Source organism: Chlorocebus sabaeus, chromosome 16, assembly GCF_047675955.1.
Source record: "Chlorocebus sabaeus isolate Y175 chromosome 16, mChlSab1.0.hap1, whole genome shotgun sequence".
Taxonomy (NCBI): Eukaryota; Metazoa; Chordata; class Mammalia; order Primates; family Cercopithecidae; genus Chlorocebus; species Chlorocebus sabaeus.
In genome coordinates, this window is record NC_132919.1 from 52,702,927 (window position 1) to 52,728,887 (window position 25,961).

At 49.4% G+C, this 25,961-nt stretch overlaps 1 long non-coding RNA gene across 1 annotated transcript in view; it reads left to right on the forward strand.

The window, feature by feature from the left end:
• LOC140708775 (uncharacterized) overlaps positions 1–25,961 on the forward strand; it is a 52,346-nt gene that overhangs the window by 1,880 nt on the left and 24,505 nt on the right. The window contains exons 2-3 of the long non-coding RNA XR_012088977.1: positions 7,183–7,283; positions 23,379–23,533. This is a non-coding gene — a long non-coding RNA (uncharacterized lncRNA). The remainder of the gene's footprint in view (positions 1–7,182; positions 7,284–23,378; positions 23,534–25,961) is intronic.

A 25,961-nucleotide genomic window follows, 5' to 3' on the forward strand; every position in this document is an offset into this window, starting at 1 on the left:
CCAAGTCTTCGCTTCAGGCTCTGCTTTCAGCAGAACCTAACTGGGACCAGCATCTCCAGTTTGTCTGGCGTGTGGAGAGGACACTACATATGATGCAGGTTGAGGAGGCCAAGCACTGTCCCCTCCATTCATTTCCTCCTCACTGTCCCCCACCCCAAATAGAGTGACAGCGTAGCTGGGCGACATGCCTGCCTGAGAGAGGCCTGCTAGTGACGGCCCAAGGAGGACGTGCAGGAGACGAGCTCTACTGGCTCCCCAGCTTCCCAGTTTGGAACCAGCTTTGCTCTGCTGTCCAGCTTTGCAGAGAAGTGGTGGATTGTGTGGGGAGGTGGCAGTGATGGTGGGGAAGGCTAGGAACAGAGCCTGCTACTGTGGCGAGCAGGTCCTTTCATGGTGCAGCATGGGGTCTCCAGGAACCTGGGGGCCACTGCACAAATTCTGGGTTAGCACCAGCCTGAAGACTCACCGCTCTGGTCAGGAGCAGCTGGCAGCAAGAGCACACCCTGATGGGCAGGCCAGGCAAAGCTTGAGGCTGGAGAACCCAAGGCTGGGAGCTTGACTGAAATTGGGGGTGCCTTTGATCACCTATTGAACTGCTACACCGTCGGAAGTGGCTTATCCACTGGGGGATTTCCTCCTTAGCCTACTCAGCACCTTGCAGGTGACAGGTGCCGAAATCAGTGCAGATAGAAATGGGAGGACCCCCAAATCAAAACCAGGAAATATTCCTGCCATTCAGCAGCTCTCCTTCCCCTTCCCTGGAGACACGTGGCAGAATTCCCTATTATTGTCTTTGGGGGCAAATTGAGCCTGGGGCAGAGGAGGGACAGAGAGAAGGACAGCTCAACTTGGGGTAGCAGGTCACAGATTATGCCCTGATTATAAATGTCCTGACTCCTGGCTCACCAGCTTTCCATATAACCCCCTTCCTGGCCTGGATGGCCACCATATGTGTAAGATGTTCCACGGCTGCTGTTGAGAGCCGGAAGGGCTGTTTGGGAGAAGGCACTCAGTCAAAACTGTGTTTATATACACAAGCGCCGGCATCTTTTTATTATGCATAATTATACACTTCTTAATGTACAGGCATTGTGAACGATTTTTCCTTCCTCAGTGAAGTCGCAGCAGAGACGGGTGTGAGTCTGGGTGCTTGGGGGCCAGGAGATGGCTGCTCTTGTCTCCTTAACTTGGGGGTGCTGAGCCCTGAGCATGGCAGTTCCCTCTGACAGATAAGCATGCGAGTTCGCTCTGACTGAAAGAACAAGTTCTTCCAAGGGGATCGGGGAGCCGGGACGCAGTGGTACAATGTGGAATTGTTGTAGATCATGAGGTGAACCTCTTTGTCTTTGAGCCAAAGCCTCAGATACACACTCCTGCCCTCATCCTGAAAGAAAATGTTAGATCCTTCCTACAAAGCATTGTTTCACCTCTGTACCCAGAGATTCTCCTCTTCTTTCTAAATTTCACAAACTTAGACTCTGAAAACCTGACATGGTAAGATATGGGGACCCTAACCTGAGAGTAAAGGTTAAGCTTTAAATCATCATAATAAAAGTTTTTTGTTTATCTAGCACAGCAGTGAGGGAGAACAAGTCCTCTGGGGTCCAGGACCTGGGTTCAAATCCAAGCTCCAATGTAGCTGTGTGACCCTAGGCTTATCATTTTGTCTCTTTCAATTTCGGTTTTCTTCATTGATAAAATGGGAATAACATTAGTTCCTACATCATGCAAAGCACCTGGCACAGTCCCTGGTGCCTTGTAAATGCTTGGAAAAGGATCCTTTCTCCTGTGGTTATGGTTCCAATAGACTGTGAGTTCTATGAGAGCAAGAGTGGGTGTCTCCCATCCTCCGCGTTCTCTCTGATACCCTGAACTCTGCTGACGGCAGCAAACGCTTGCTGAATCGTTGTTGAAAAAGGAATGAATGAACACCAGATTTGGAATCAGGGTCTGTCTTTTTTTTTTTTTTTGAGACGGAGTCTCACTCTGTTGCCCAAGCTGGAGTGCAGTGGCGCAGTCTCAGCTCACCGCAAGCTCCCCCTCCCGGGTTCACGCCATTCTCCTGCCTCAGCCTCCCGAGGCACCCGCCACCACGCCCGGCTAATTTTTTTGTATTTTTAGTAGAGATGGGTTTCACTGTGTTAGCCAGGATGGTTCCTGACCTCGTGATCTGCCCGCCTCGGCCTCCCAGAGGGCTGGGATTACAGGCGTGAGCCACCTCGCCCGGCCAGGGTCTGTCTTTCATTTGCCGACTGTGGGTCCAGGCAGTATGAGACCTCTGAGCTCCACAGATGCGAAGTGAAGAAGTCATGGATTTGCCCCATAGGCATGTGATGATGAGATTAACTGAGCGGCTCCGAGACAAAGCACGTGAAATGTTTAGTGTGGTGCTCGATGTCAGGTCATGTCCAATTTTATTAGGAGCTTATATTCCAGTCCGTAGCAGCTTGCTATTTTTTTTTTTTTTTTTTTTTTTGAGACAGAGTCTCGCTCTGTCACCCAGGCTGGAGTGCAGTGGCGCAATCTCGGCTCGCTGCAAGCTCCGCCTCCCGGGTTCACGCCATTCTCCTGCTTCAGCGTCCCAGTAGCTGGGACTACAGGCGCCCGCCACCTCGCCCGGCTAATTTTTTTCTATTTTTGTTCAGTAGAGGTGGGGTTTCACTGTGTTAGCCAGGATGGTCTCGATCTACTGACCTTGTGATCCACCTGCCTCGGCCTCCCAAAGTGCTGGGATTACAGGCGTGAGCCACTGCGCCCCACGGCAGCTTGCTATTTAAAAGCATTTTTATTTCCATCACCCTACATGATCCTCAAACCAACCTGTGGGCTGGGCAGTCTTCATCCCACAAATAAGAAAGAGAGTTTCAAGCCGGCCACTGGAATCCCCACCCTTTGGGAGGCCAAAGCAGGGCATGGCTTGAGCCCAGGCATTTGAGACCAGCCTGGGCAACATAACGAGATCCTGTAACTATAAAACAGAAAGGTGAAGTGACCTGCCAGCCACAGTGTCCAAACCCCATGGCTCTACCCGCCCCCTACCCACCCCGCCTTCCTGTTTGACACTTTTATTCCAGTGCAACTTATTTGGTCCTTTGAGAGTGTCCCGGACTTTTAAATGTAGGAGATGCTGGAGCTCTGTGGTATATGTAAATCTCCTTTCTTTGAAGCCTGCTTCCACCAGGAAGGCCCCCTAGGATGAAAAGACTAACAAGTCTAGAAGGTTATCAGCCCACTTTGGAGAGCCCTTCTTTTCTGGGCCCCTATCCCAGTGGGGAAGCACACACAGACTGCCATGCTGGCATTTATATGGAGTTCACTCCAGGAGGAGCAGACAGATTACTGTGTGTGGGGCGGGGCACTTCCCACGCACTTGCTTGGGGTTTGGAGTGGGGAGGGTGGCCAGGGGAGGTATGCACATTTTTTGTTGTTGTTGTTTGCTTTTTGAGACAGGGTCTTGCTCTGTCTCCCAGGCTGGAATGCGGTGGCGTGATCACAGCTCACTGCACCCTTGATTTCAACAAGCAATCCTCTCACCTCAGCTTCTTGAGTAGCTCGGACCACAGGTAGTGCCATCAGGCATGGATCATTTTTTTATTTTTGTAGAGACAGGGCTATCCCTACGTTGTCCAGGCTGATTTTGAACTGGGCTCAAATAATTCTCCCACCTTGGCCTCCCAAAGTGTCGGGATTACAGGCATGAGCCGCCGCGCCCGGCCAGCACATGATATGCTCTGTGCTGACAGATTTCTTCTGAGCTAACAGATGTTGTCCTTTGACCCATATTGACCCTGTCGGAACACCCTAAATGTTCTTATTTAGCTTTCTCTCACCAAAACGTTACAAAAGTTACGCAGTTAGAGCTGGTTTTCAGATTTACCTGGCCGTCCTGTCCTTTCTTTTCTTATTTTATTTTTTTTGTTTTTTGAGATGGAGTCTTGCTCTGTCACCCAGGCTGGAGTGCAGTGGCGCAATCTTGGCTCACAGCAACTTCTGCCTCCCGGGTTCAAGTGATTCTCCTGCCTCAGCCTCTGGAGTAGCTGGGATTACAAACACCTACCACCACGCCCAGCTAATTTTTGTATTTTTAGTAGAGGCAGGGTTTCACCATGTTGGCCAGGCTGGTCTCGAACTCCTGAAGTCAGGTGATCTACCTGCCTTGGCCTCCCAAAGTACTGGCATTACAGGTGTAAGCCACCACACCTGGCCGATCCTGAATTTTCATCTGCTAAACCTAGCAACCCTAAGTACTGGTGACTTCCCAGGGCTGGGGCAGCTGTAGTTCCTCCCAGCTCCATTCTGCAGAGCTGGAGACCAGCCTGTCTTCCGGTCTCACCAGGAGCAAGGGAGATGCCAAGCGCCTTGGGTGCTCTGAGGAGCCTGTGCATCCACAATAAAGGAAGCGTCCTTGGTAATGGGGAGATTTACCATTTGAAGGGCACCCCTCCCACTCGTAGGTGTGATTAGTTCCTAAGCACTTTTCTAGCAAGTGCTCTGTGTTTGTTCAGGGACACAGGAGGAGGCCCCCATCAATTCTCTCCCCTTCCCACCGCCCCCTGTCCCCCGGAGATTTAGAGTCAGGAGGTGATCTTCCCTCTCGCTTCCATTACTTTAGCGCCTGAGTTACTGAGCCATTATCCCTTTAAGAGTTCTTCATTTGACCTCAGGCAACAAAATCCAAGGAGCTGCAGAAGTGCTTCCCTCTGCCCCCGGGCAGTACCTGCCCACTGGACTCTCCATTCATTTAGCTCCTTTATGTGCTGCCTCTGCCACTCATGGCTAAACAACCTTGAGTGAGACCTTAAACTCGCCGAGATTTATTTTCCTAATCTGTAAAATAAGGTGGTTGAAATAGATGCTCTCTGAGGTCCCTCATTTTCTGTGATTTCTTGCAGCCAATCTGAAGACAAAGCCCCCCATCAGAAACATAATAGAGTTAAGAGGCCATGGCCCAGCCCAAGGGGCCATCAACTTCCTCCGGCTCACCTCCCCAAACCTTGACCCACCTCATCATGCAAAGCCAGCAACTCAGGAGGTGGGAAATGGACAAAGTTAATAGAAGACAGGAAAGGACAGAGTCGGGTTGAGATTCCCTCATTCAATGAGCAACCTGCATGAGGAATTGATTTCCCCCACCTCCTGTTTACTATGTTTTTTCCCCCTCTGGTGCAGGGAAGAAAGGCTTTGCATCAAGATGAGTCGTTCCACAGTGAGAATGCAATTTAACCAACGTGTTTGTTATTTCAGGAGCCCGAACACTGTTCACAATAACTTGATTCCCTTGCCCTTGCTTTTCTTTGGCTTGTTTCTTTTTTCCTATAGACAGAGTCTCCGAGGAAGATCAATTCCTCCTCCGTTGTAGGTTCAGGGCTCTGTGGAGGTCTCGGGGAGGGGCCAAGGTCTCGGCAGGCCTGCCCTGGTGGGAAAGCTGCTGGTGCCTCTGTTTCTCCAGAGGGGCACTTTTTTTGACGGAGGACGTTAGCCTCCCAGCCAGGAGTCTAAATGGCTGAGGAGCACCAAGGAGCCCCAGCCACACCTTTGCAGGCTGGGGTACCAGGAGCTCCTGCTCATGCCTTGGTCTCTGAGTAATCAACATGGCTGGTGTGGGGGAAGGGAGACCAGGTGGCTCTGATAAGGATGAAACAAAATGAATGTGTTTTCAAAGTTTCCCCCCAAGCCCCAGCAGGATTCTGCAATTCTGTAATCCTATTTTGTAAATAGATGGAATTGCCTTCTCTTTTTTAACCCATTGGAGATGCAAAGCCAGCTGCTCTCTCTCTGTCTTAATGCAACCGGTGAGAGGCGGAGGCTAGGCTGTCGATTTGTCCCGGCGCCGCGTGGATGAGGTAAGGGAGCCACAGCGCGGTGACAGCCCCAGAAATCTGTGTTGTTTGTCCCTGAAGCTTGGACTAGTCGATGCGCAAACCAGTGGTCGGTTCATCCAATTTGGAATTAGACTCGGCAGACCCAGTGGGATACTGTGAGGCAGAGAGGAGAACTGGCGGCTCCTCTAAATCTGTTCCGAGTCTTTTCTGACCAAGGGTCTGGGCTGATGTTCTTGGGACAGAGACTGGGGCCGCCCACAACTGTTGTATTTCCAAAGGTGACAAGGGGACCTCAGCCAAACACCTGGCAGCAGAGCCTCATGGAGCCTCAGCATGGGGACTGGACCTTACCCCAGGCAATGGAGCTGCTGAATGAGGCGAAGGCTGGGCGCAATGACTCACACCTGTAATCTCGGCCCTTTGGGAAGCTGAGACAGGCGGATAACTTGAGACCAGGAGTTTGAGACCAGACTAGGCAACATGGGAAAACCCTGTCTCTACAGAAAAAAAAAATTAGCTGGGCCTGGTGGCACACAGCTGTAGTCTCAGCTACTAGGGAGGCTGAGGTGGGAGGATCACTTGAGCCCAGGAGTTCAAGACCAGCCTGGGCAACATGGCTAACCCTGTCTCTACAAAAAATACAAAAATTAGCCAGGCATGGTGGTGGTGCATGCCTGTGGTCCTAGCTACCTGGGAGGCTGAGGCGGGAGGATCGCTGGAGCCCAGAAGGTCGAGGCTGCAGTGAGCTGTGATTGCACCACTGCACTCTGGCCTCGGCAACAGAGTGAGACCCTGTCTCAAAAAAAAAGATGTTAAGCAGGGCACAGCCTGATGGCATATGTGTCTTAGATGCCTTTGCTGGCCACCTGGAGATGGGGATGGGTGGCTAGGAGTGCAGGAAGGAAGACCAGGTGACGGCGCTGTGGGAACCCAGCTCAGAGTGACGGTGGTGGCCTTGGCAAGCGTGGCCCGAGAGCAGAGCATGGGCTCTAGACCTGTTAAGGATGGTGGGCCATGACTCAGTGGTGTCTGCTTGGGCACTGGGTGGGTGATGGTGCCATCCACTATGGTAGGGAGTGCAGAGGAGGAGTCAGTTTGACGAGTGGAATTTGCGACATACCACATTTGAGGTCCCTGGAACTGAGCGGCAAGGTCTGGACACCTGTATCGTCGCGGGCACAGACGGCGCGGCATGAAGACCAGCACTTGTCCAAAGGCAGAGGAAGAGGACCATCGAATTGGAGCGATTTTGATGACACATTCATTAAAATTTGTTGAATTGTTCACTTAAAGTGGTGAATATTATGATGTTTAAGTTATACCTCATTAAGGTTGCCTTTTTTTTGTTTTCCTTTTAAAGAAAAGACAACGAGGAGGCAGCAGCCAGAGGGGTGGAAATGGGAGCACGTGACCTCGCAGGAAGCAGGGAGGGAGAATAGAGTCCGCTCCCTCTTAGAGCAGGTGAGTGGGGTCAAAGGGCTGGAAGGTTCTGTTCTACTCAGCAGCAGGCGGCCGCCACGACCCTCGGCTAAGCAGTCCCAGGGAGGAGGTGAGAGCAGGACCTTGATCACAATAGACTTGGTGGGGGCTTCGCAGGGGGTCAGATTGGGTCTTCTTCCGGATTCTTAAGTCATTTCCTAGACCTTTGCCATCTCCTGCCCTCAAAGACTGAGCTCAGGAAAGCAGAGTGAATTACTGGTGTTCAATAATTCACCAATAATTAGGGACACTGCTGGCTGGAGTTTGGGGACTCTCAGGACTAATTGTGAAGAGCAGTACCAGTTGTCAAAAGCCATTTATTTATTTATTTATTTATTTATTTATTTTAATTTTTAGTTGTGGGGTACCTGTGCAGGTTGTGCAGGTTTGTTACATAGGTAAACGTGTGCCATGATGGTTCGCTGCACCTGTCAACCCACCACCTAGATACTAAGCCCAGCATGCATTAGCTACTTTTTAAAAAACTAGTTTTCCTAATGCTCTCCCTTTCCCCATCCCAACTCCCAACAGAACCCCCCATCCCTTGTCCATGTGTTCTCATTGTTCAGTTCCCACTTGTAAGTGAGAACATGCAGTATTTGGTTTTCTCTTCCTGCGTTCGTTTGCTGAGGATAACCGCTTCCGGCTTCCACCATGTCCCTGCAAAGGACATGATCTCATTCCTTTTTATGACTGCATAGTATTCCATGGTGTGTGCGTACCCCATTTGTCAAAAGCTATTTTAAAAAAACAACATAATTCGTAGGACAAGGGTTGTTATTGCACAGAGAGAGGGATGACTTGTTAGTGGGCTGGAAGCACACCCTGGCTTGTGTCCCTCATCTCCAACCAGCTCCCTGACAGTTCTGCGTGATCAGGCAGGAAAAGAAGGGCTGGGGACAGCTGGAGCTTTCTCCAGGGGTTGCTGCTGCGGGAAGGAGGTGCCACCGCTTATCTTAAATAGCTGCTGGGGGACAGTATTCACAGGCTGCCCTTTCAGGCATCTCTTCCTTCCCCTTTCCATTCTTCAAGGCTCCAAAGTCTTTTCTGAACTTCTTCAGTGAGTCAAGGCTGGGTATAATCTACAGCTGGAATGAGGACTTTTCTGGGAAGCCACAGGGTGTGGGGCTGAGTGAGGAAGAGAGCACCTGCCTGGCTTCCCAGAAGAGACTTTGCCCAAGGCACCCCCTGCAGCCTGCCCCAGGCCAGGAGCGACCTGGGGCTCAATGGAGCCTGAGATGAGGTAGCCCAATTTCCCAAAGGTCATTTTCCTGAAATCCAGTTCACGCCATGGCTAGTCCTCCAAAGGGTCCATTTGCTGAATTTACTTGCTGCCTTCAACCCTTCCGTTTTTGTTCACTGGTTTTCATTTTGTCTTCCTAACAGCATTTTAAGGGATTGACCTATAGCTGATAAGAGGTTCTTTAGGTCGTCGGGCCCAGAGGCTCGCACAGGCTATTTCATGTAATGGGGTTTATGGACAGACAAGGCAATATGAAGACAGAAACCTCATGGGGATCTGGGAGCAGCCAGACTGGCAGGAAAGAACAGGAAGAGAAATGCAGCCAGCATCCTGGAGACTGGGATGAAGGTCATTTTTGATCATGGCGGCTCCGGGAGACAGGTGTCCTTACCACTCAACAGCTAGGATGCATCCTGGTCCTTACTGATGAGTGAACACATCTGTGGCAGCTTGACCAGGTGGCTGTTGGGTTGTGTGCAACGCGAGGGCAGGAACTCTGTCCCATTCCTTACTGTGTCCCCAGTGCCTGGCTCGCTGCAGGTGCTCAAGGATGTTGGTGTACATAAAACTGGCCACCTCCTCTCCTGGGGTCTTCCCCTGTAGTCTGAGGTTAGTTCCAATTCAGATCTGCCTGGCCACATGGGTTTCCGGGCAATGCACTCACATTCTTCTGCAAATCCTCCTTGCATCCCAGGAAGTGAACAGGTGGGGACAGCCACAGTCATCCTGGAGGCTCCTGCCTCCTCTCTACCAAGCCCAAGCTGCCACGCCGCTGTGGAAAATACTCCATCCCCACTACCACCCCTGGGCCCCTGCCCCCAGGGTAGTCTATCTGCAGTAGCCCTGCTGGGTTTAAGTTCTTTTTCTGAGAAATAGAGGTGGCTTTGCCCCTCAGGAGGCTGGTACCTTTGGAGCCCTGATGCCCTCTACCCAGCAGCCACTAGATAATGGGAAATCATTTCTGGTGGGAGGAAGCAGCGTGGGGCCTTCTGTGCACTGAAGTTGCTGCTGCTAACTGCAACAAAGGGAAATGTAGGGCAGTAACCCTTCTGGCTCGCCACTCATGCTATTGAGAACAGCACCAACCAGAAAATACCCGCTAACGGCCTTCACCCAATCTCCTTCCAGATAATGATAAATTATGTGTATTTTTAGTTTGGAATTGAATTTCATCTCTCCATTGCTGGTGTTTTTCAGGTGTTTTTTTTCCCTTCTCCCTCGGGGTTGGAAAACTAGACATTTGTGCATTTACTGTGTGCATTTATTCCTTGCCAAAAATTGACATATGGACTCATTAATTCCTTCACACTTGTTCTCACCACCCCCCAAAACACGCATCTGGCTGGACCAGGAAGGGAGCTGTATCCAAGAGGGCTCTTCTGAAGGAATCCTGCAGACCTGGGGAACAGGTGTGTCCTAGAAGCAGGAGACTGGCCCCTCTCAGTGACCATTGGTTCCCACACTTGAGTGTGCCCCCAAGTTCCCAATTCAGTCGGTTGGGATAGAACGCAAGAAGGTGCATTTCTAAGGAGCTCCTAGGTGATATTGAGGCTGCCAGGTCAGGGGACTGTACTCTGAGAACCAGTGGCCTAAATCCTTCCTACTGAAAGTGTGGTCCTAGAACCAGGAGTATCAGCATCACTAAGGAGCTTGGTACAGATGAAGACTCTTGGGCCCTCACCCCGGTCTAATCAAAATTTTCATTTTAACACAATCCCAGATGATTTGAATGAATATTACAGTTTCAGAAACACTGGCCTAAATGATTTCTCAAAACTCCTTTCAGCCCAGTGGCCTCGACCTTGGATGAAAGATTAGAATCACATGGGGAGATTTTAACATTTCTCTAAGCCCAGGCTGCACCCAAGACCAATTAAGCCAGCATTTCTGGGACTGAAGTCCAGGCTTCTGTGTTTTTAAAAAGCTTCCTAAGTGATTCCACGTGCAGCGACACCTGAGAACCCCTGTTCTAGCTGGAGGAATCAAATCAGAAACTTATCTCGCCCACCCCTGACCTTGAACAGAGAAGGGAAGAGTTGTTCTTCCATGGCCACTCATCCATACCCACTTTTCTGGCCCAGAGAGAGTTCAGCCTTGCTTGACCCATGGTTGCCCATCTTTCCAGCGTGCCTTGCATGGGTTTTGGGAGCCCAGTGGCTGCAGCAGTGCATCCTTCTCTCTGATTTCAGTTTAGTCAACTGCGTCGGGTGGGGAGTGGGAGAAACAGCTAGGATTGGCCAAGCCAGCCTTTGCTCACCTCATTGTCCTAATTAGAGCAGGGCTCACGTGATACAGTTCTGAAATTTCACTATGTAAGTCCTTTGGAATTAAATCTGGAATGTCAAATACCGAGTGAACCTACTAGGATTCTCCTCATCCTGTGCCCATGGCAGACATCACCAATTGATCAGAGCACTCTTTCTCGTTGAGCCCAGAAGTGGCTTCAGAAGACTTTTTCCTAGTCTTCCTGGGGTGCTCTAGGCAGCCAGGGCCAGCTAGACTGGGCATGGGAGATGGAAGCCACTTGCCTTCCCAGGTCAAAAACATCAGCCCCTCTCACAGGAAGACACACAGGTGAGAGTATCAAGTTCTTGTTGAGTGATTCATACTCTAGTAATACACACTGTAGTACGAATTACTTATCCGCTCCTTTCCAGGGTTAACCTAGAGCAGGTTTCTAAGTGGGCGGGAAGGTGGTAGCAGGGAGAGAGGTCTGAAAGGTGAGATGCTATCCTGGGAGGCAGGGCTGGGGAAGCCCAAGTCAGCACGCGGTTTTGGGAGAAAAGAAGAGGATCCCTTCCTCTTTGTCTTCCCCTCCTCTTGCCTCCAGTGCTAGAAGGTTTTGACTGAGAAGACCCAGGAGTGAAATTCTCTTACCCCCTTCTCTGTACCTGGGGCTAGGGCTCAGTCTGACAATTTGGGGAAGGCTCTTTCCTCTTCTATCATGCATTTCATTGCAACCAGTTCTTAGACTCAGCCAGGACGCTATGGGTGTGCAGAAAGCAATCAGGGGGGTTGGTGGGGTAGAGGTCCCCGTGCAAAGCCTGGCATCCTGGGCAAGAAGCAGCCCTGGGGGCTCTCACGGATGACAGCGGGACACTGCAAGGCCAGCCTGAGGCTCTGTTCTGTCCAGCTGTGGGTGAGGTGAGGAGCGTGTGGGGAGGAAGGACCAGCAGGGCCCTTCCACCAATCCTGATCTCAGCACCTCCCCAGAGTGGACCTGAGGGAAAGGGAACGACATGAGAAGAAAGCAAAGAACAAACACTGGAGTGTGTCCTCCAGAGCCGCGGGAGCCTGCTCAGTAGAGGGGAGTGTGGCCAGCTGGTAGAACACAGCACCTGAGCCCGCAGGCAGGAGAGGATATAACTTTCAGGAGGAGAAGGAAAGAAGAAAATAAAGGAGATGAGCATGAAGAGGCTTCTTCTCCAGGGCTGTGCATTTATTCGTTCATCCACAAATGCAATACTTCTCATCAAACACCCACTCCCCAAAAGGCTGGAAGCTGCTTAGCCCTTTCCCGTATGGAGGAGTCCACTCTGTAGGGGAGGAGAGCAGTGGCTTGCAGGCCGTCTTGGTGCCATAGAGCTTGGGGGCAGAGGAGGTCTCACCAGCTCGACACACAAGAGGCACTTGTATCCTGGGATGGTGATGGAGACACTCAGACTGGTTCAGCCAAGAGCTTGGTCTTCAGAAAAGTGACGAAGCCTGGTCCCCACTTGCCCCAGTTCGGATGGAAGGCAGCCAGTTGGATGTGTGCTCAGTAGCAGACCCTCAAGGTCAAACGATGCTAAACTAATGGAGCTTGGAGCATCCTCCAAATAATCTGCCAAGTCACAGGGAGCTGCAGAGGAAGGGAGGTTAGGCACAAGCAGCCCTAATTGCATTTCATGACCTGATGTTCATGCTGCAGAGGATGCTGGCCACCGCCGGCTGCCTGCTTCACTTCTCACCCCTTCTCTCCCCTCTTCCACTCCTCTCCCCTGCCAGGCAGGCCCAGCGAGCTCTGAACTGCCCCTTTGCAGCTGGGGAGATCAAACGGAGAAGCTGACCCTGACCTCTTTGTCTAAGAGCCTTCCTTCCATATTCTATTCGTGGGCTTTGGGTACGAGGTTGGCAGTCTCAGGCTCCATGAGTGTCCCCTGCAAGACTGAAGGACAGTATCATGAAAAGGCCGGGCTGTAGGTCTTTGAGAAATGGTCAGAAGGAATTTAGGTGGGTGAAGAAGAGCCTTGCCTGTCTTCCTGGTTTTGTCCCTAGCATGTGAAAGGCACCCCCAGCTTTTCTGGCAGTTAAGAGTAGAAACTAAGTGTGGGATTGTTTTGTTTCTTTGTGTGGCTGTGCAAGTGGAGTTTGGATCTGTATGAGCAGTTTGACAATGTGTGCATGTGTACATGCATGTGTGTATGTATATATGTGCATGCATGTGTGTGCATGTGTATATATGCACATGTGTAAGTGTGCATACAGGCCTGTGCATGTGTGTATGTGTGTGTGTTCTGGAATATCTTTATCTTCTCTGCCTGGGAATGTGTGTTGGGGTGAAGCTCTCTGCATGGACCAGGTCTTAGGGATCTGTAACAGAGGAGAGGTCACCTCTGGAAGTAGAAATAGGCTACAGTCCTCATGGGAGGGGACAGATTTAGAAGCTGGAGTTATTTTTCCATCCCTTAGGTGTGGAGCTCAGTGGTGCCCTGCCCTGCCCCACTGAATGACCCTTTCCCTGAGAAGAAACTGACACCAGGAGAGGCTACCGTAAACTGAGGATGGGTTTAGTGAGGTGGTCCTGCTAAGAGGTGCGGCAGGGGGCTTAATGACCTCCGATGAGCCCCAGCTCACATGCACAGCCCCATCCATGTCCTGGACCTCTGCAGCCTGGCCCAGGCTCCCCTCCTGTTCTAGGACCTTCTGAGCCCCAGCACTTATGGACGGAGGCTTTGCTGACTTTCAGTGACCTTGACTCCTCACCCTCCCCACTTAGAGAGGCTTCTGCACTGCACGGTCTGTCTTTGCCACTCCAGAGCCAGCCTTTAAAATGACCTGCTTCATCTCTGCTGTGATGGGAGTCTGAGGGGTTGAGAACTGTGCCTTCCATTTCCACTTTTGATGACAGCGTCAAATGTGGTGACGCGCCCACCCCTCCCCCAGTCCATCCCATCTCATCCTTCAGAGTCCCCGGAAGCCCCTTCTCCCTCCTGCTCCCAGGGCTCCTGCCTGCCCTTCCCTGGCTGCCAGCAAAGCCCATCCTGCCTGGATGGATTGACCTGTTTGCTGGGGAGAGTATTTATTTCAAGAGGCATTTCACCTCCGCTTCGATGTGCTTGGCTTATTACACATCAATATCAACTAACAGAAAAGGGGTGGCCTCTGAAAGGAGAAGTGATGTTTTGGAGGGAGACCAAGAGCAGACAAATTCCCGGGGGAATGAGGGAACCATTCACGTGGCCTCTTTAGTGCCATCCAAAGGGGCCCTGGATGTGCCCTGCCACTGAGCCAGGCCTGGCCGTAGCAGTGTGTCCACTACGCAAGACCTGTGCCCTCCAGGACCTGGGTCTCCTGGAGCTAGATCCTAAATCAAAATCCAGCTAGGAGGCAAAGGGACAGGCAGGGGTATGCGGAGGAGCTGGTTAGGAACCAAGGTTTAGAGGCTGTGGCTTGCAGGGGTTAATGGCAGAGACGACTGTTGGAAAGGTCTTGTTGATTGAGCGGAGGAGAGGAAGGACATAGGGGTCTGCTGAGGAGGGCCAGGGGCCTGTAGGGGAAGGGAAGGGTGGATGAAGAGAGCATAGGGAGCGGGTAGAAAATGCCCACAGGCAGTGAGAGGCTTTGATGTCTGGGTTTCCAAATCATGCAGAGGAGTTAGAGTGGCTTTCTTGTTTGGACTCTTTGGGAAGTGAGCTTTGAGGATGGTGAAGATCTGAGGTTCTCTGCCTCAGCCAGGACAGATCATGAGCTGACAAGGCAGACCCTGCCCAGGGATCACTCTCCTCTGATTTCACATGGGAGTCCACCGTCTCCCAGCTGTGACCTCTGCAGGAGGGAAAGGGAGCCGACCTTGTCGACCCGTCCCTGAGTGGGCAGCTCTGTGCTGGGTGCCACTTGATCTCTCCTGGTGTCCTCTGGGTGGCCCTCGGGGCAAGCATGTTGACCTCCACCAAGCAGGTGGGGAAATGGACTCAGAGAAGGTGCAGAGATGGTCTGGGGGTGCACAGTTCCAACTGCAGTCTGGGAATTCTCAGGCAGGGCGGTGGGACAGGGATGCCTTCATTGAGGTCATGCTCTTGGACGCCTTCGTTGAAGTCGTGCTCTTGGACGCCTTCGTTGAGGATGTGCTCTTGGACGCATTCGTTGAGGATGTGCTCTTGGACGCCTTCATTGAGGACGTGCTCTTGGCTGCCAGGCAGTTTAGAGGCACCGTCTTCTCTCTCTTCTTGCCTTCCCTGGGGACGAGCATTTCCTCTGGAGGCCTTAGAAACAAGACAGAATCTTTCGCACCGGGATGCTCAGGCTAAGGTGACCCTGCCTGGAGGGGAGTAGAGGGGACAGTGTGAGACCTTCCCAGCCAGGGGAGGAGATGCAGCCAGATGGCCCCGTGTCCTCTGTGGAGCCAGGGGAGCAAACCCCCCACATGCTCTCAGTAAGGCCTGTGTGGAGGCAGTGGGAGGTACCATCTTGACCTTCAAAGGGACTACGGGATGGAGGAGTGTGTGTGTGTGTGTGAGAGTGTGTAAGTGTGTGTGAGAAAGTGTGTGAGAATGTGAGCATGTATGTGTATGCAAATGTGTGTGAGCGTGAGTGTGTGTGCGAGTGCATGGGTGTGAATGAGACCATATGTGAGGGTGCGTGTGTGTGTGTGCAAATGTGAGAGTGTGTGTATCAAGTGTGTGGATATGTGAGACTGTGTGAACATATATTAGAGTATGTGTGAGTGTGATTGTGTGAGCCTGAGAGTGTGTGGGTGAGTGAGCATATGTGACAGGGTGTGTCTGAATGTGTGTGTTAGTGTGTGTGAGAATGTGTGTGCATGTGTGAATGTGAGAGTGTGTGAATGTGTGAAAGTGTGTGTATGAGTGGTCTATGAGTGTGTGACAGTGTGTGAGTGCATGTGAGCATGAGTGAATGTGTCTGAGTGTTAGTATGTGTGGGTGAATTGTGAAGGTGAGTGTCGCATGTGTGATTGTGCATCTGCATGAATGTGTGTGTAAATTGTGGGAGTGTGTGTTTGTGTGTCAGTGTGAGTGTGCATCTGTTTGACTATGTGTCCGTGTGTCAGTGTATGTGTATCTGTGTGAATGTGTAAGCATGTCTATGAGTGTGTCAGTATGGTGAGCATGAGAGTGTGTGTGTGCATCTGTGTGTGTATGAGTGTCAGTGTGAGTATGTTAATGTGTGTCTGTGTGCAAATGTGTCTAAATACAAGTGTGTTTGTGAGTGTGCATTTGTGATGGTATGAGTGTGTCAGTGTGTGTGTGAATGTGTATGCATTTCTGTGTGTGTCAGGGTGTGTCTGGTGGGTATGAGGGTATGTGAGTGTGCATCTGTGTGGATGCGTGTGAGTATGCAAGTGTGTGTGTGTGTACAGAGGCTGAACCTTACCAAGCATCATCCTCTGAGGGCCAGGGCGAGCTGCCCTCAGCCAGTCCTGCCTGGATCCCTCCACACACTGAAGGCAGAGCCGCCCGACTCATGGGTCAGCAGGCGGGAGGGAGGGAGGGAGTCCTACAGTGACCATCAGCCCACGAGGACTTTCCCAGGGGGAGGTGAGCAGCCCTTCCTCTTTGCTCCAAGATCCTCCTTCACCACCTTCCCACTCCCCTGATGCATCCCAGGGCTGACCCCAGACCCCAGTAGAGGTTGCTATTAAGGCCCCTCACTCTTCTCGAGCCCCTAGGGACAGGCATGGAACCCACCCCTGACCAATCACAGGGCCCATCCCCCGTACAAAAGTGATCAGTCCGAGGGGGGTGCGGGGCATGAGAGCAGGGCCAATCAGAGTCCTTCCTTTGAGATTGGGCCATGGATCCTGCCAGCAGGAGCTTTTCTCGGGGGATGCGGGAGTGGGAAGGTGTGAATGTGAGGTGTCTGGTGGCCGTCTTCATCAGTGCGGAAGAGAGCCTGTCTGCGACCAGAGACAAGCGCAGATGAAAACTGGGTAGGGGTGTGTGGGAGAGGAGACAGATGGATGGAGTCATGGATGGAGTTGTAGACAAGAGAGAGAATTGGTCCCAAAGTCCTGGTCCCAACAGTCTTTTCTTTAATTATGTGAGCTGTCCCAGAATCCTCTTAGCTACAAGAGCCAATAAATCCCCCTTTTGCTTAAGCTAGTTGAGTTCAGTTTCTGTCACTTGCAAATTTCAGAGTTCTGAGTGATTTATCAGCCTCCGCAGGGTTGTGCCCAGTCCCACTGTGCAACCTTATCACTCTGCTGTGGGGGCGGCATTATGTGCATGGGCTCTTCTCCTCTCCTTCCCCTGCAAAATGAGAGTCTGATGTCCACTTTGAAGTGTCTCTGTCCCTCTCCCTTCCCCTACTTGGTCTACAATCTTCTCCTTGCTGCAGAAATATAGTAGCATACTTAGAGAAGTTTCCAAATGCCTGGGCATGAAAAAGGTTGAGAAACCCTGAGTGAAGACACAACTCAGGTTCTGCTGGGTTCTGCTGGGTACTCTGACCTTGAGGACCGAGGGAGCAGGCATCCTGCACCATGGTGTTCTGTTTTCATTTGTTTTTGTGGAGATGGGGTCTAATATGTTGTCTAGGCTGGTCTTGAATTCCCAGCCTCAAGCAATCCTCCCTCCTCGGCCTCCCAAAATGCTGGGGTTACAGCCATTGCGCCCGGCCCCAGTGCTCTACTTTTCTTGACATAGAAGCTACTTCATTCACAATATCCCTTCCTTCACTCTCCTTGTTTATATTCAATGACATGAATATTCATTATTAGGCTTCAGTTTATTGATTTTATTTTTCCAAAATGGAAATATCTGGGATTTCCCCCCTCTTTATCACAGTAATTTACAGTCACGATAATAATAGTAAAATAAAACCAAGTTACGAAAAGTGGAAAATTTCCTGACTTCAGTGCTGGCCTGTGCTATAATTAATGCTACCTGTGTGCCCTTCAAGGTCTATCTTGAGTTTGGTTTCTCACATGAGTCCTTCCCAGCAAACTTGTGTACGTCTCTCCCCTTCTGGCCACTTGGCCCCTGTGGTAAGCCTGGCCTCTTTTGTCCCCAGGCCACGTTCTAGAATTGTAGAATCCTGGCAAGAAAATGGCAGCTCGTCCAGCCTTCTGTCCAGTGGAACAGCCCCAGCCAGAGCAACTGACAGATGGTGAGCCACTGATGTCTGCACACGGCCGAGCCGAGCAGCTCACTACTTTCTGTGGCAGCCCTTCTACCATGGGGCAGCTGTAATTGCTGGAAAGTTCTTCCCTTTGTTTAGCTGAAATCTGGCACCAGGATGCCCTTGGTTGAAGGCCTGTCCTCTGGAACACCACAAAGTCAATCTGTTATTCTTCCACATGACAGTTTTCACACTGTTGAAGACAGAACATCCCTCGTGGATTTGCTGTTTCCCTGGTTAAACACCCTGATTTCTGAAAAAACACATCAGAGGAAGAACAGCGCGAGTGCCCTCACTGACCTGTTTTCTCCTGGTCATGCTCTCTGTCTGAGTCCATTTTGTGTTGCTATCACAGAATACCACAGATGGGTAATTTAGAAAGAAAAGAAATTCATTTCTTACAGTTCTGGAGGCTGGGGAGTCCAAGGTCATGGGGCCTGCATCTAGTGAGAGCCTCTATGCTGCATCATCCCATGGCAGAAGGTGAAAAGGCAAGAGAGAGTGAGGAAGCAAGAGGGCAAGTGGGGGTTGAATTCACTTTTATAACAGATCCACTCTCACAATAACTAAACTTTTTCTGGGATAATAACATTAATCCATTCGTGAGGACAGAGCCCTTATGACCTAATCCACTCTTAAATGTTCCACCTCCCAACCCTGTTGCATTAGGGACTAAGTTTCAAACGCCTAAACTTTGGGGGACACATTAAAACCATAACACCCTTTAGTATTCATCTTAAAGTGTGATACCTGGCTGGAGCAAAATTTTCCAGGGGAGTTTGACTCCAGGAATCAGCCAATGGGATGTGGTGATCCCACGCTGCAAACTTGGCACTGTGTGTGCAACAAAATCACTGGTAGCATTACACAAATACCTGGGTCCCATCCCCAGAGATTCTGGATCAGTAAGTCTGGGGTTAAGCCCAGGAATGTGTGCTTTTAAGAAGAGCTTCATAGCCCATTCTGTCCAATGGTTGTTTTTCTGCAGGAAAATAGAGATGTGCAGATAAGATGCGCTGGGCATGGCACTGTGAAGCCAACATATTAGTCAGGACTCACTTATTTGCAAGTGATGGAAATCAACTTAATCAGCTTAAGCAAATGGGGAATGTATTGGTCCAGGAGCTCTGATGGATTCTGGGACAGCAGTAGGAACTTGCCTTCAGGGACGAGACTGAGTCCCCAAAGCTCTTGCTCCTCTGCCTGCCATCTTTTGTTTGGCTTCACTCTGGAAAATGATCTCTGCTGTGGTGAGAAACATGACCACAAGTAGCCCAAATTCATATTTTCCAAGCTTATCAACCTCAATTGGAAAATAAATTTTGTCTTTTAGTATCTTTAATTCTAGGGAAGGATTTTTATTGGACCAACTTGAGTCTTCTTTTAACTGATCACTGTGTCATGTAGATGGCATAAATTTATCGGATCATGGACTTACCACTTCCTTAGATTGGAGAAGGCTCAGCATTGGGTGAGGGAGAATGAACCATCAGGAAAATGATGCTGGGCACATGCCCACTATAGTCAACCTACACAAAGGGCTGGCTAGATTTTTCTCGGGGAAAGAAAGCTTTGTTGCAACTTTTAGATGGAGGCAACATTCTTCCAGTAATAACCAAATGTTTTAAAGACCTTAAGGTCACCAGATTAGGATGATGCTACTGGGATGAAAATAGGAAGAAATGTTGGTTCAAATACTAGTTCAGTCAGTTATGAAACTTGATTTATGCCTGCAGAGACTGGTGATCACATCTGTCTTGAATTTCTACTTTCACTGGCACAAACCTTGTCTCATCAGTCGGACTGAAAACAGCTCAAAGCCTGGAATTACAAGATACACAATTTTTATGCTTCTTCTTGTACTCAGTGTCCAGTATGTTGCGGGTTAGCCAGTAAATAGAATGCAAATAATATATTTCACCTCTTTAATGGACACAGCTTTATGTCTGCCTACATTCTCTAGTTTGTGTTCCCTCCCATGAAAGGCCAAGTCTGCTATGGTTTGAGTGTGTGTCTGAAAATTCATGTGTTGGAAACATAATCCCCAGTGTGACATTGTTGAGAAACAGGACCTTTAAGAGGTAATTAGGTCATGAAGACTCTGCTCTAATGAATGAATTAATGGCATTATCACAAGATTGGGCTCCTGATAAAAAGGATATGTTTGTCTCCGTTTCTCTGTTGCTTATGCTCATGTGCACTCTCTTGCCTTCCCACCAACTACCATGGCATGATACAGCAAGAAGGTCCTCACAAGATGTCAGCATCATGCTCTTGAACTTTTTGGCCTCCAGAATCATGAGTCAAATAAACTGCTGTTGTTTATAAATTTCTCAGTCTGTTGTTTTCTGTTAGAGCAACACAAAATGGACTAAGACAGAAAATTGGTAGTGAGAAGTGGTACTATTTTTTATAACAAATACTTGAAAATATGTAAGCAGCTTTGGAACTGGGTAATGAGTAGAGGCTGGAAGCATCTAGAGAAGCTGGTTAGAAAAAGTCTAGATTGCCATGAATGGAGCAGTAACAGTGATTCTGCAGAGGGCTCAGAAGAAGAGAAGAAATGTGGGTAAAGTCTGAAACTTCTTAGAAATTACTTAAGTGGTTGTGATCAGAATGTTGGTAGAAATATGGATGGTAGAGGCCATTCTGATGAAGTCTGAGATGGAAATGAGAAAGAAGGTATTGGGAACTGGAGTAAAAGCTATCCTTGTTATAAAGTTGCAAAGAACTTGACTGAATTATGTCCATGCCTGAAGGCCTTATGGAAGGCAAAAATTAAGAATGGTGAACTGGGATACGTGGCAGAAAAAATTTTTAAGCAAAATAGTGAAGAAGCTGTCTACTTTTAACCACACACAGTAAGAGGAGATAAATGATTTGAAGATGGAATTTATAATTAGCAGAAAAGAAAAGAAGAATGAAAAGATCTTAAAAATTTTCAGCCTGATCATGTGAAGAATGAAAAAACATGTTTAGGAGAGCAAACTAAGGATGTGACTAAGTGACCATTTGCTAAAAAGATCAGTACTGACAGAAGGAATCACCAAGACAATGGGAGAGTGAACCTACTGTGGTTTGAATGTCTCCTCCAAAAGTCACATTGAAATTTAATTGTCAGTATAACAGTATTGGGTGGCAGGAACTTTAAGAGGTATTTAGGTAATTAAGAGGGCTTTTTCCTCATGAATAGATTAATGCTATTATTGAAGCAGTGGTTTAGTTATTGTCAGAGTGGGTTCCTGATAAAGGGATAAGTTTTGCCCATTTCTTTCTGTCTTGTGTGCAAACTTCTGTGTTCCACCCATATACCACAGGATAATCATTCCCTGATGCCAGTGCCATGGTTTTGGACTTCCCAGCCTCCAGAACCAAATAAACTTCTTTTGTTTATAATTTACATAGTCTGTGGTGTTCTGTTATAGTAGCAGAAAACAGACTAAAATAGACTCCAAAGGCATTTCAGAGATCTTTGAGGCTACTCCTCACATCACAGACTAAGAACTCTAGCAGGGCAGAAAGATTTTGAGGGATGGGCCTGGGGTACCTTTCGTGGGCTTGCGGCCCAGAGCCACACTGGGCTTCTGTTCCCCACATTCAGGTGCAGGGCTCCTCAGCCACCCCAGCCATGGCTCAAGTAGGCTCAGATGTAGCCTGACTCACTACTCCTGAATATACAGGCTGTGAATCTTGACAACATTCACACGGTGCTAATTTTGCACATGCACAGAATACAAGAGCTATGGGGGCATGACCTTCTCTACCTAGATTTTAAAGGATATTGTGGACAGTCCAGGGCTCCAGCCACAGACTTGTCACCAGAGGCAGAGCCACCATAGAAAGCCCCCACTAGGGCAATGCCAAGTGGAAATGTGAAGTCAGAGCTATGACAGAGTCCCCCCTAGGGCAATGCCTAGGAGCCATGAGAGTGGGGCCACTCCCAAGACCCCAGAACTATAGAGCTACTAGCTTGAGCTTGCAGCATCAGACTAAGAGAGCTGCTGGCAGCCAGGCGCAGTGGCTTATACCTGTGGTCCCAGCACTTTGGGAAGCTGAGGTGGGCAGATCACGAGGTCAGGAGTTCAAGACCAGCCTGACCAATATGGTGAAACCCCTCTCTACTAAAAATGCAAAAATTATCTGGGTGTGGTGGTGTGCACCTGTGGTTCCAGCTGCTCGGGAGGTTGAGGCAGGAGAATCACTTGAACCCTGGAGGCAGAGGTTGCAGTAAGCCGAGATTGCGCCACTGCGCTCGAGCCTGGGCAACAGAGTGAGACTCCATCTCAAAAAAAAAAAAAATGCTGCTGGTCTGAGACTTCAACCCGTGAGGGCTGCTGAGTGAACTGAGCCCAGTAAAACCATGGTTGTGGGGCCCAGTCTTTGTCCTAGTGTTTCCAGAAGGCAAGGCATGGAGTCAAGAAAGGTTATTCAGAAGACTTAAGACTTAATGTTGTTTTCCCCATTGGGTTTTGGACTTACTTGGAGCCTATTACTCTTTTCATCTTGCCTATTTCTCCCTTTTGGAATGAGAGTGTCTATCCTACGCCTGTCCCACCGTTGTATTTTGGAAGTAGATAACTTGTATTGATTTCACACCTCATAGCTGGAGGAAATTTGCTTTAGGATGAATCATGCCTTCCATCTCACCCACATCTAATTTAGGTGAGACTTTGGATTTTGGATGTTTGAGTTGATGCTAGTATGAATTAAGACTTTGGAGACTGTTAGAATGGGATGAATGTATTTTGCAGGGTGAAGATATACATTTGGGGGCCAGGAGTGGAATGTTATAATTTGAACACATCCCCCAAAATTCATGTATTGGAAGTACAATCCCCAATACAATAGTGTTGAGAGGTAGGACCTTTATGAGGTGACTAGGTCATGAGGGCACTGCTCTTGTAAATGGGTTAATGGTATTATTGTGGGAGTGGGTTCCTGATAAAATGGCTAGGTTAGGTTTGGTTCCTGATAAAATGGCTAGGTTAGGTTCCTTTCTCTCTTGCTCTTATTTGCACATACTCTCTTGCCCTTCCCCTTCTGCCACGGGATGACATGGCGAGAAAGCCCTCATCAGATGATAGCACTATGCTCTTGGACTTCCCAACCTCCAGAACCATAAGTCAAATACATTTATGTTGTTTCTAAATTACCCACTCTGTGGTATTCTGTTATAGCCACACAAAACAGACTAAGACAAGGTCTAACATATTTTTGATGTCATAGCTTCAAGTTAATACTGTACCTGAGGGTAAGAGAAATAGTTAGCTGACCAACAAAAATGTGTTCCACATCCATGGTGTATCACCATTTCTGGACAATAGCTGCTCAGTCATGGATTATATTTTCCAGCCCCTCTTGCATCTAGGTAGGTCCATATGATTAGTTCTCACCGATGGAATTTGAATGGAAATGATGCATATTACTTCCAGGCCAAGGTGGTTGAGCATTGGGTGGGAGATTCTCCATGTTTTCTTTCTTTTCTCATCTTTCAGCTCAATATAGAGAATCCCTAACAGAGGACTTCCAGGATATCCTAGGGACAGCAGAGCCTGAAGGTTCAGGGAGGATCCTGGATCCCTGAGTCACCACTTGGAGGAGAGTCTCCTAGAAGAACCAATTGATCAGCAACATCTACATTCAACTTGATGTGAGTGAGAAATAAACCATTGAGCAGTTTTATGAAACCACCAAGAATTTGGGGCCAGTTGCTAGCATTAATTACCCTAATTACTACACTCAGTAGGCTCAGCTGGCGTTCAGTGTTGCTCCTACTCCCCATTTCTGTGTCAAATTACCCCAGAGAACAATTGAACTTCTCATCTTAACCATTATCAAATCAGATTGTCTTGGTGATTTTAGTCTGTGCTGGGCTCTGTAAGAAGGGGGGGTGCCATGTCTGGGTCTGGAACAGACTGCTCTATGGTTGATCATTTTTATTGTATTTATTAATTCTTTTGCCCATTCATTCACTTATTCCTTTATTAGTTCAGCCTAGTGTGCCGATTGAGTACTAGAGGTGGCATAGTTCTCTGCTGGATTTTTTGCCCAGCTCTGTGGGCCAGTGGGCCACACTCCCCAACACAGGTGTGGCTGTGGCACCTCTCAACACACCTTTTCCAGTTTACAGTTGGACACCATGCAGGGTGTAGTACAGTAAAACATCAGAAACCACACCAGTTATTTTAACCAAGATAATTTAATAGAAGGACTTGGAGTATTGGAGAACTGCAAAAGTTCTGTGATACTTACGAAGCAATCATAAAGGTAGCAACTACAAGAAGCAGCCACGATCCCTAGGGCTGAGGGAACAAGGGAAGAGGTTGGGATTACTCAAATTTAGAAGCTTAGTGGAGAGGCCACTAGGAGCTGGAACTCAGAGCTCTTTAGGGACTGGGCAGGTGCCAGTTGCTGCTGGGATCTCTGAGAGGACACAATAAGGCACCTTCTGAAGTGTGGGACAAGCACATTGCAAACCAGGACCAACTACTGACAATGGAAACAGCTCCACCACCAGATTGAAGACCCATCGCCATGGCAACCCTGAGAGGGACAGGAAGCAAAGGGAAAGGAACAAGTCCTTCTCCCTCTTCTTGCCTTTGTGTCTCCCGAGTGCTGTCTACTGGCAGGAGCTAACTGGGCGCATCAGGCAAAGCACAACCATGGTTTGCGGAGTATCACTGGGAGGGTTTGGAGTAACGGTCAACAGTTTAAGAACCGGCACAGAAAGTTCTTAGCTTGGATCTCCTGATAGGTTTGCTGAGAGGGCCTTTCTTGGAATCTAAGATCCTAGGAACCAGCTCTTGTCCACAGCCTCCCAGCCAGTCTCAAGGCTGACTTCTTGGTTATGCTCTGATACCTGAACCTTGGTTTCCAGGTCCCAGAGAGACTCATGTAGACAGACACCAGACTTCTCATGTGTGGTCTGTACTGTAGGCTTAGAAGGAGGAATTTTGCATCATTGGCTATTCAGGGTCAGCTGCAGATGGATGCTGGGGTGCTGGGGTAAGATCAGCCCTGTGGATCCTCCCCCTAAGAGGAGCAGCTGGAGAACTAGCTCCTCTTGGATCTTCCCAGGTAGGCAGCCATTGCCTCTCAGTGTTCCAGCAAAGAAGACTGCAATCCTTTCATTTATTGCCATGTGACCTTGAGCGAATGAATTACCCTCTCCAAGTCTTGATTTCTTCCTCTGAAAAATCCCCTCAGAGGGTTGTCATGCAGATTAGGGCTAATGTATATAAAATGCAGTGCCTGGCACATGGTAGATACTCCATAAGGGGCAGGAATTATTATTATTTATAAGAGTGGGGGGTGACAGAAGCCAGCCTTTGCCCTTGAGGCCTGTGGGATGGCATCAATTCTCCATGGTTGGTGGAGGGGCCCCAGGAAGCAGAAGGATGGGCAGAGAGAGGGCACCTCAGTGCTAGACAGTCCTAAGCCCTCCCCCAGGGGTAAGCCTTGGCCCAGAAGCCCTGGAGGGGTCAGATCCACAGGAAAAGTCTGCCCCATTCTGATGGGGGCACTTGGAGGCCCAGGGCAAAGGAAACTGCCCTGCCTAGTGGGCGCCTGCCTTCCAGCCTGTGAGGGCCACAGGACAGCTGCAGTGGTCCGGGGGAGGCGTGTGGAGATGCCCGAGCTGCATGCACGATTTCCAGAGCCTGCTGCTGTGGAAGTTTGGATCCGAGCGAGTGGGTGTAAAGAATGTCAAGCAAGATTCGATTACAATTTTTATTTTGGAAAAACCTTCATCAAAATATGTATATCTAATTAGGACAATTACAGCACAGGAACAAAAAACTGATTAAAAATCAGACACTCCATAAATTACAAGTGTTTTCCTCCAGCTGGGGCACATCTCCGGCTGCTGAGCTGCAAGGCCAATCAATGGAGCTGGGGCTCTGGGAGCGGGAGTGGGAGGTGGTGACACCCAGGACAAGACATGGAAGGGGTTGCTGAGTGCAGGCTGCAGGGGACAGGGAGGCAGCTCAATCTGCTCAGGGCCAGAAAAAGTGGCAGTGCCCTCTCTGAGCAGGGGCCTCTGTCAGTGGGGTCTGGGGAGATATGGACCTGCATATATG